At 32.3% G+C, this 7,887-nt stretch overlaps 1 long non-coding RNA gene across 1 annotated transcript in view; it reads left to right on the forward strand.

The window, feature by feature from the left end:
* The window catches only part of LOC116526367, a 65,774-nt gene extending 59,055 nt beyond the window's left edge, over positions 1 to 6,719 (forward strand). The window contains exon 4 of the long non-coding RNA XR_004258115.1: positions 6,448 to 6,719. This is a non-coding gene — a long non-coding RNA (uncharacterized LOC116526367). The remainder of the gene's footprint in view (positions 1 to 6,447) is intronic.
* Positions 6,720 to 7,887: the final 1,168 nt, after the last annotated feature.

Raw genomic sequence — 7,887 nt, forward strand, 5'->3', positions numbered from 1 at the left:
TTAAAAGCTGGAAAGTTTTATTATGGATTTGATTTCTTCTTTTTAAGATACATATTTTCAGCTATAAATTTTTCCTCTTAGCATTGTTTTAGTTTCTTCCCATAAGTTTTAGTGTGTTATGCTTTCATTCTCCGTCATCCCAACGTACTTTACAACTTTTCTTCTGATTTCTTATTTGATTCATTTAATATTTAAAGTGTCTGCTTTATTTTCAGATGCAATTAAATTTTCCATATTTCCTTCTGCCTTTGATTTATAATGGCATTAAACAAAGGTCAGTGAAATGCATTTTACAATTTCAACCATTTCAAAAAATGTTTCTTTATTTTTAATTGGCAATAATTATACTTAGGGATAGAATGTTATGTTTTGATCTTTGTATACATTATAGAAAAATTTAATAAAACTAATTAACATATCTATTATCTTGCCAACTTATAGTTTTATGGTAAAGACATTAAAAATCCATTGTATTAGCAATTTTAAAACATTAAATACATTATTATAAACTGTGGTCATGATGAAGTGCAATTGATCACTAAAACTTATTCCTGTCATCTAACTGAAACTTTGTACACTTTGATCAATATCTTCTCTCTTCCATTCCCCAAACCCCACAAACTGCCACAGCCTCTAGTAATAACTTTCTACTCTCTGCCACTGTGAAATCTATGCCTTTATATTCCACATGTGAGATCATACATTATTTTATCTATGTGTGCCAAGCTTATTTCACTTAACGTAAAGTTTACCAGTTCTATCTATGTTGTCACAAATGACAAAATGTCCTTTTTTTTAAAAAGCTGTGTAGGATTCCATTGTCTTTATATACTACATTTAAAAAGTTTATTAACCCATTGATAGACAGTTAGATTGCATCTATGCTTGGCCGTTGTAAATAATGCTGCAATTAAAATGAGTTTACAGATATATCTTTAACATAAAAATGTCAATTCCTTTAAATATATTTAAGACATAGAATTGCTAGATCATATGATAATTCTATTTTTAGGTTTTTGAGGAAATGCCATACTATTTCCCAAAATAGTTGTACTAATTAACATCCTCAACAGTGTACAAAAATTTCATTGACTTAATGTACTCACCAATACTTGTTATGTTTTGTCTTTTTTATTATTATTATACTTTAAGTTATGGGGTACATATGCAGAACGTGCAGGTTTGTTACATAGGTATGCAAGTGCCATGATAGTTTGCTGCATCCATCTCCCCATCATCCACATTAGGTATTTCTCCTAATGTTATCCTTCCCCAACCCTCCACCCGCTGCTATCCCTCCCCTAACCCCCCAACCCCCGACAAGCCCCAGTGTGTGATGTTCCCTCCCTGTGTCCATGTTTCCTCATTGTTCAACACCCACTTATGAGTGAGAACATGCAGTGTTTGGTTTCCTGTTCTTGTGTCAGTTTGCTGAGAATGGTGGTTTCCAGCTTTATCCATGTCCCTGCAAAGGATATGGGCTCATCTTTTTTTATGGATGCATAGTATTCCATGATGTATATGTGCCACATTTTCTTTATTTATTCTATCATTGATGGGCATTTGGGTTGGTTCCAAGTCTTTGCTATTGTGAATAGTGCCACAGTAAACATACATGTGCATGTGTCTTTATAGTTGAATGTTTTATACTCCTTTGGGTATATACACAGTTTTGTCATTTTTATAATAGCCATTCAAAAGAGCTTTACAAAATACCTCATAGTGATTTGTATTTACATTTATTTGATGATTAGAGATGTTTAACATTTCTTAACATGGAGGCTTTTTTTTGTTCTGTCCTTTAGAATGTTTAATATTTGCTAGAGAAGGATGTGTATTCTGCTGTGTTTGTTTGATGTGTTCTATAGATATCTCTTAAGTCTAAGTAGTTCATCATGTTTAAATCTTCTATTTTAGTATTGATAGTCTGTCTTATTTTAGCTACTATTTCAAGGTGAGCATTCAAGTATTCAATTATTATTGTTGAAATACATCCTAATCCCTTTAATTCTGTCAATTTTGCATTCCGTATTTTGGATCTCTGTTGTTAGATGCACATAGGTTTATAATTGTTATACCTTTTGATAGATTTACCCTTTCATCATTACAATTTTCCAATCTATATTAATAATTTCTATCTTAAAATAGAATGTTAAAAACTATTACTATAGCCACTGTAGCTATATGTTGGTCATGTTTACATGGTATGTCTTTTTTCATTCTTTTGTTTTTAAACTATTTGTTTTTTTTTTAAACTTTTATTTTAGATTAAGAGGGTACCTGTACAGGTTTCTTAGCTGGGTAAATTGCATGAGGATGAAGTCTATGGTACAAATTATTCCATCACCCATGTACTGTGCATACCACCCAATAGTTTTTCGACGGTTGCCCCCTTCCCTACCTCTGCTTATTAGTAGTCCCAAGTTTCATCATTGCCCCTTTATGTCCATGAGTATACACTGTTTAGTTCCACCTATAAATGGGAACATGTCATATTTGGTTTTCTTTTCCTGCATTAATTATCTTAGGATAATGGGCTCCAGCTGCATCCATGTTGCTGCAAAAGGCATGATTGATTTTACTCTTTTTTTCTGGCTGTGTATCCCATTACCTGAGCCAGCAGAGAGTGTATGCCTATAAACCAGAATCAAATTTATACCTGGCCATGTTGCCCGCTCCTAGCTCTTACCCAGCATCATCTCCTGGCTTATAGGTCACAGTGCACAGCCCAGTATAAAATCTGCCAGAAGTGCCAAAACACTCTACCCAGTATTCCCTACAGTCACATTTTCTGAAGAAAGCAGAAAAAGGAAAGAAATAAAGCAATAGTATTATAGAGAAAGAAAGAAAAAACAACCTACCTTCATGAAAATAATTACAAAAAATGGAAATATCAGTGTCTCTACATGAGAAGGAACCAGCGCAAAAATACTGGCACCATGAAAAATCTGAATGTCCTCACACTACCATAGGAACACACTAGATCTCCAGCAATGACCTCTAACCAAAATGGAAACTCAGAAATGACAAATAATTCAAAGTATGGATAACAATGAAGCTCAACAAGATCCAAGACAATGTCGAAAATCAACAGGAGGAAGCTTTTAAAATAACCCAGAAAATAAGAGATAAACATCTTAAAACAAAATTAACCAGAGCTTCTAAAATTGAAAAACTCATGTAAGGAATCTCAAAGTACAATTAAAAGCTTTATCAATAGACATGACCAAGCAGAACAAAGAACGTCAAAGATTGAAGACCAGACTTTTTTTTTTAACTATTAAGTTCAGGGTCACAAGTACACATTTGTTACACAGGCAAACTTGTGTCATGAGGGTTTGTTGTACAGAATATTATCACGCAAGTATTAAACCTAGTACTCATTAGTTGTTTTGCTTGATCCTCTCCCTCCTTTTACTCTCCACCCTACAAAAGGCCCCAGTGTGTATTTTCCACTCTATGTGAAGATCAGTATTTTGAACCAGTTCAGCCAGACAAAATAAATTAAGAAGAATTTTTAAAAATAAACAATCTCCAAAAATTTGGTGATTATGCAAAGTCACCAAAACTATGAATTACTGGCATTCCTGAGAGACAAGGAGAAAAAGCAAACAACCTGTAAAACATATTCGATGGAACAATTCAAGAAAATTTTTCTAATCTTGATAGAGAGATAGACATATAGATATGAGAAATCATGTGAACACTTCAGAGATACTATGTGAAACATATAACCAAGGCACGTAGACCCCAGACTGTCCAAAGTGAATGCAAAAGAGAAAATTTTAAAGGCTGCTATTTGTGATTATGAATCTAATGTATGCCTCTTATAGATAGCAGATAGCTGAATTATGTTGTATTTTAAAATCCATTTTACTACTCTCTGTTTTTTAGTTGGAGTGTTTAGTTCATGTACCTTTTTCATATAAATTTATGGGATTCAAGTATAATTTTGTCACATACATAGATTGTGAAGTGGTAAGGTCAAGGCTTTTAGGGTATCCATATTACCTGAATACTATACATTGAAACCATTAAGTTCCATTCCCACACCCTCATTCATCTGAGTCTCCATTATCTAGCATTCCACAGTCTATGGCCATGTGTAAGCATTATTTAGCTCCCACTTATAAGTAAGAATATGTGGTATTCAACTTTCTTTGTCTGACTTGTTTCATCTAAGATAATGGCCTACCTTTCTATTCATGTTGCTGCAAAATATGTGATTTCATTCTTTTTATGGCTGAATAGTATTCCTTTGTGTATATATACCACCTTTTCTTTAACCTACCATTCATTGATGAACACTAAAGTTGATTCCATGTCTTTGCTATTGTAAATAGTACAGCAATACGCACACTGGTACAGGTATTTATTTGATATGTTTTCTTTTCCTTTGTGTAAACATCCAGTCATGGGATTACTGAATGAAATGGTACTTCTATTTTTACTTCTTTGAGATATCTTCAATTTTTTTTATAGAGGTTGTACTAATTTACATTCACACCAACAGTATATAAGCAATCCCTTTTCTTCAAATCCTTGCCAACATGTTATTTTTTGTTTTTCAAATATTAGCTATTCTGACTAGTGTAAGATTATATCTCAATGTGGTTTTAATTTGCATTTCTCTGAAGATGAGTGATGTTGAGAATGCTTTGATGATAAACCTGCTGATCATTTGTGTATATTCTTTTGAAAAATGTCTACTTAGGAGCTCTGCCCCTTTTTTAATAGTATTGTTTTTGCTTTTGTTGTTGTTGAGTTTGTGGAAATTCTGGATATTCGTCCCCTATCAGATGCATAATTTGTGCATATTTTTTCCATCATGCAAGCAGTCTGTACACTCTGTTGATTATTTCTTTCACTGTGCAGAAGCTTTTTAGTTTAATTAAATCTCATTTGTTTATTTTGTTTTTGCTGCCTGTACTATTGTGGTCTTAATCATAAGGTCTTTGCCTAAACCAATAAAGTGAAAATTCAAAAGAATTTTCCTTTGGTTTTTCCTTTGGTATTTTTATAGTTTGAGGTCTTATATTGAACTTAAACCATCCTGAGTTGATTTTTTGTAGACAATGAGAGATAGGGGTCCAGTTTTATTCATCTTCATATTACAAGCCAATTTTGCCAGCACCGTTTATTGAAAAGGTTATCTTTTTCCTGGTGAATGTTCTTGTCAATTTCGTCAAGATCTGAAGGCTATAGACATGTAGTTTTATTTTTAAATTCTCTATTCTTTTCCATTGATCTTTGTGTCAAATACAAGTATCATGCTGTTTTGAATACTACTAATTTGATAAGTCTGGTAGTGGGATGCCTTCAGCTTTGTTTTTTGGTAGTGGAATGCCTTCAGCTTTGTTTATTAATTGCTCTATTAGGGTCTTTTATGGTTCCATATTAATTTCCTATATTTTTTCTAATTATGTGGAAAATGACATTTTCGTGGAAATTTCACTGAATCTGTAGATTGCATTGGGCAGTATGTCATTTTAATATTATTAATTTTTCTATGAGTATGGGTGGTTTTCCATTTGTTTGTGTTATCTACATTTTACTTCATCAGTTATGTAGTTTATCTTATAGGGATGTTTCACCTCCTTAGTTAAATATATTCCTAAGTCTTTTATTTGTAGGTATTGTAAATGGGATTGCCTTCTTGATTTAGTTTTCATCTGGATTGTTATTGGTGTATAGAAACACTACTGGTTTTTGTATGTTTATTTTGTATCCTAAAATTTACCTTATCAAATCTAGGTAAGGCTTGATGGGGTCTTTAGGATTTTATATTCATGGTTTCTGCATTCACAAGTTCAACCAAGAGCACATCAAAATTTGGAAAAATTAAATAAAATAGAATGTAAATGAAAGAATAAAGATAACTATTTACATTGTATTTACATTGTTGTAGGTATTATGAGTAATCTAAAGGTTATTTTTAAGGGAGAAACATAAATTTATAAATTGTATGTAGAACCAAATGTATGATTCAATAAATTATTTATTATTATGTAAATATATAAATTTCGTTACCATTTTAAACAAGATACTCATTCATATAAACTAATAATTTTATTAATAATCTACTAGTCAGTTTATTTGCTATAATTCTCAATAAAACTGAAACACGAGAGAGTAACAGATAGAATCTCACAATCATTTAATATTTTTAGTTATAAAGTTAAATAGTTTGAATTACAAAACCAGCTTACTCAAATAACTTGCTATGTAGTTAAACATACAATTACTTAGCTTTTTTTCTTTTTTTTTGAGACAAAGCTTTACTCTGTTAACGAGGCTGGAGTTCTGTGGCTCAATCAAGGGCTCACTGCAGATATGACCTCCAGGACTCAAGGGACCCTCCCATCTCAGACTCCTGAGTAGCTGGGACCACAGACATGAACCACCAAGCACAGTTAATTGTGTTTGTTTGTTTCTTTGCTTTTATAGATATGATGTTTCCTTATGTTGCCCGGGCTGGTCTTGAATTTCTCAGCTCAAGTGATTTATCTGCCTGGGCCTCCTAAAGTGCTGGGATTACAGGCGTGATCCACCATGCTCAGCCTGCTCATCATTATTTATATAAACTTCAGTCCTAAGAATTGTGCTTTTCCTTGTGTAGGATTTACTAAAAAGAGTCTTTTCTTTGGAATAAACTCTTTTGTGATTTTTGTATGAAAAAATAATAAGACTAGGATTATAGAGCATAAATCCTGTGTTGCATAGCTTCTCAATGAAAGGAAATATTGAAGATATATAAAAGGGCAAATTGCATATAAGATAAATAAAAATATGTTATGAACCACTATAATTTATTAAGTAATATTTATGTTATTCTTTTTCTCTCATGACTATCACATGAATTTTTACGGATCAAGTCAGAGACAGTAATTTCATTATAATGGTATCAAAATACCACTCTTAAACACAAAATGTTTTGAAATGCTTACTTTACAATTAGACTCAAGGTTAGCATTAGAAAAGCCATGGAAAAAGTGATGCTTACTGGTACCTTTAAAAATCCTTTCTGCAAAAAAAGTAGCTCTATAAGCAACTAAAACATCTTTATTATCATCAGGTTTTATTAGTTGGGGCTACAGTCATGACAAGAATATAGATCTAAACACACAGAATGTTATTACTTCGTCAACCATAGGAAAAGTTACTCTGCAATGATCCTTATGAGGCTTGCTTTATAACATTTCTGATTAAATGATTGCATATACATTGACAAATACATACACACAAATGCACGCACACCCCAGACTGAACTCTCCATTATTATCTTGTCTCTGTTACTTAGGAATGCTATAGTGGATGTTGGAGTTTCTCTGTAACATTCTTTCTACTGTTCACTGATTGTGTAGCAAGCACATAATAAAATTAGCATGCCTAGTCCCTCAGCTTCATGACTGAAAACACTCAGGGGTGTCCTATGCCTTCTAACACCATTGATTGATTATTATAACCCAGATAGAGAACAAATGGTGTGTGGTGACATTGGTTTGATCACAGAAAATGATTCAGATTTGGTTCAATGCATTTGAATTTCAGAAAATTGACTTAGAACATTAAAACAGAAATTTCTTGCTTCATGATGTAGTTTTTAACTTAAAACCTGAATCTTCTAAAACCACTTGATTACTTTGATTACTTGAGGGAAGCCGCTGGAGGATAGAGCTGACACAGAAAGGAAAGAATATGTAGTTGATACAAACATAAAATAAAATAACAAGAATCCTGATTAAAGCATAAATACCTGAAAAAGTTTTAGATATACTTTGTTCATTCATTTGGTTTTAGTTGGTTTACCATTTAATCAACTTTTGATGGCAGGAGATACAATAAATTACACATGACAAATGTTTTCAATATTAACAAACCCATGCT

Source organism: Sapajus apella, unplaced genomic scaffold (genome assembly GCF_009761245.1).
Source record: "Sapajus apella isolate SASKATOON/1434 unplaced genomic scaffold, GSC_monkey_1.0 scaffold50, whole genome shotgun sequence".
In the NCBI taxonomy this organism is placed as follows: Eukaryota; Metazoa; Chordata; class Mammalia; order Primates; family Cebidae; genus Sapajus; species Sapajus apella.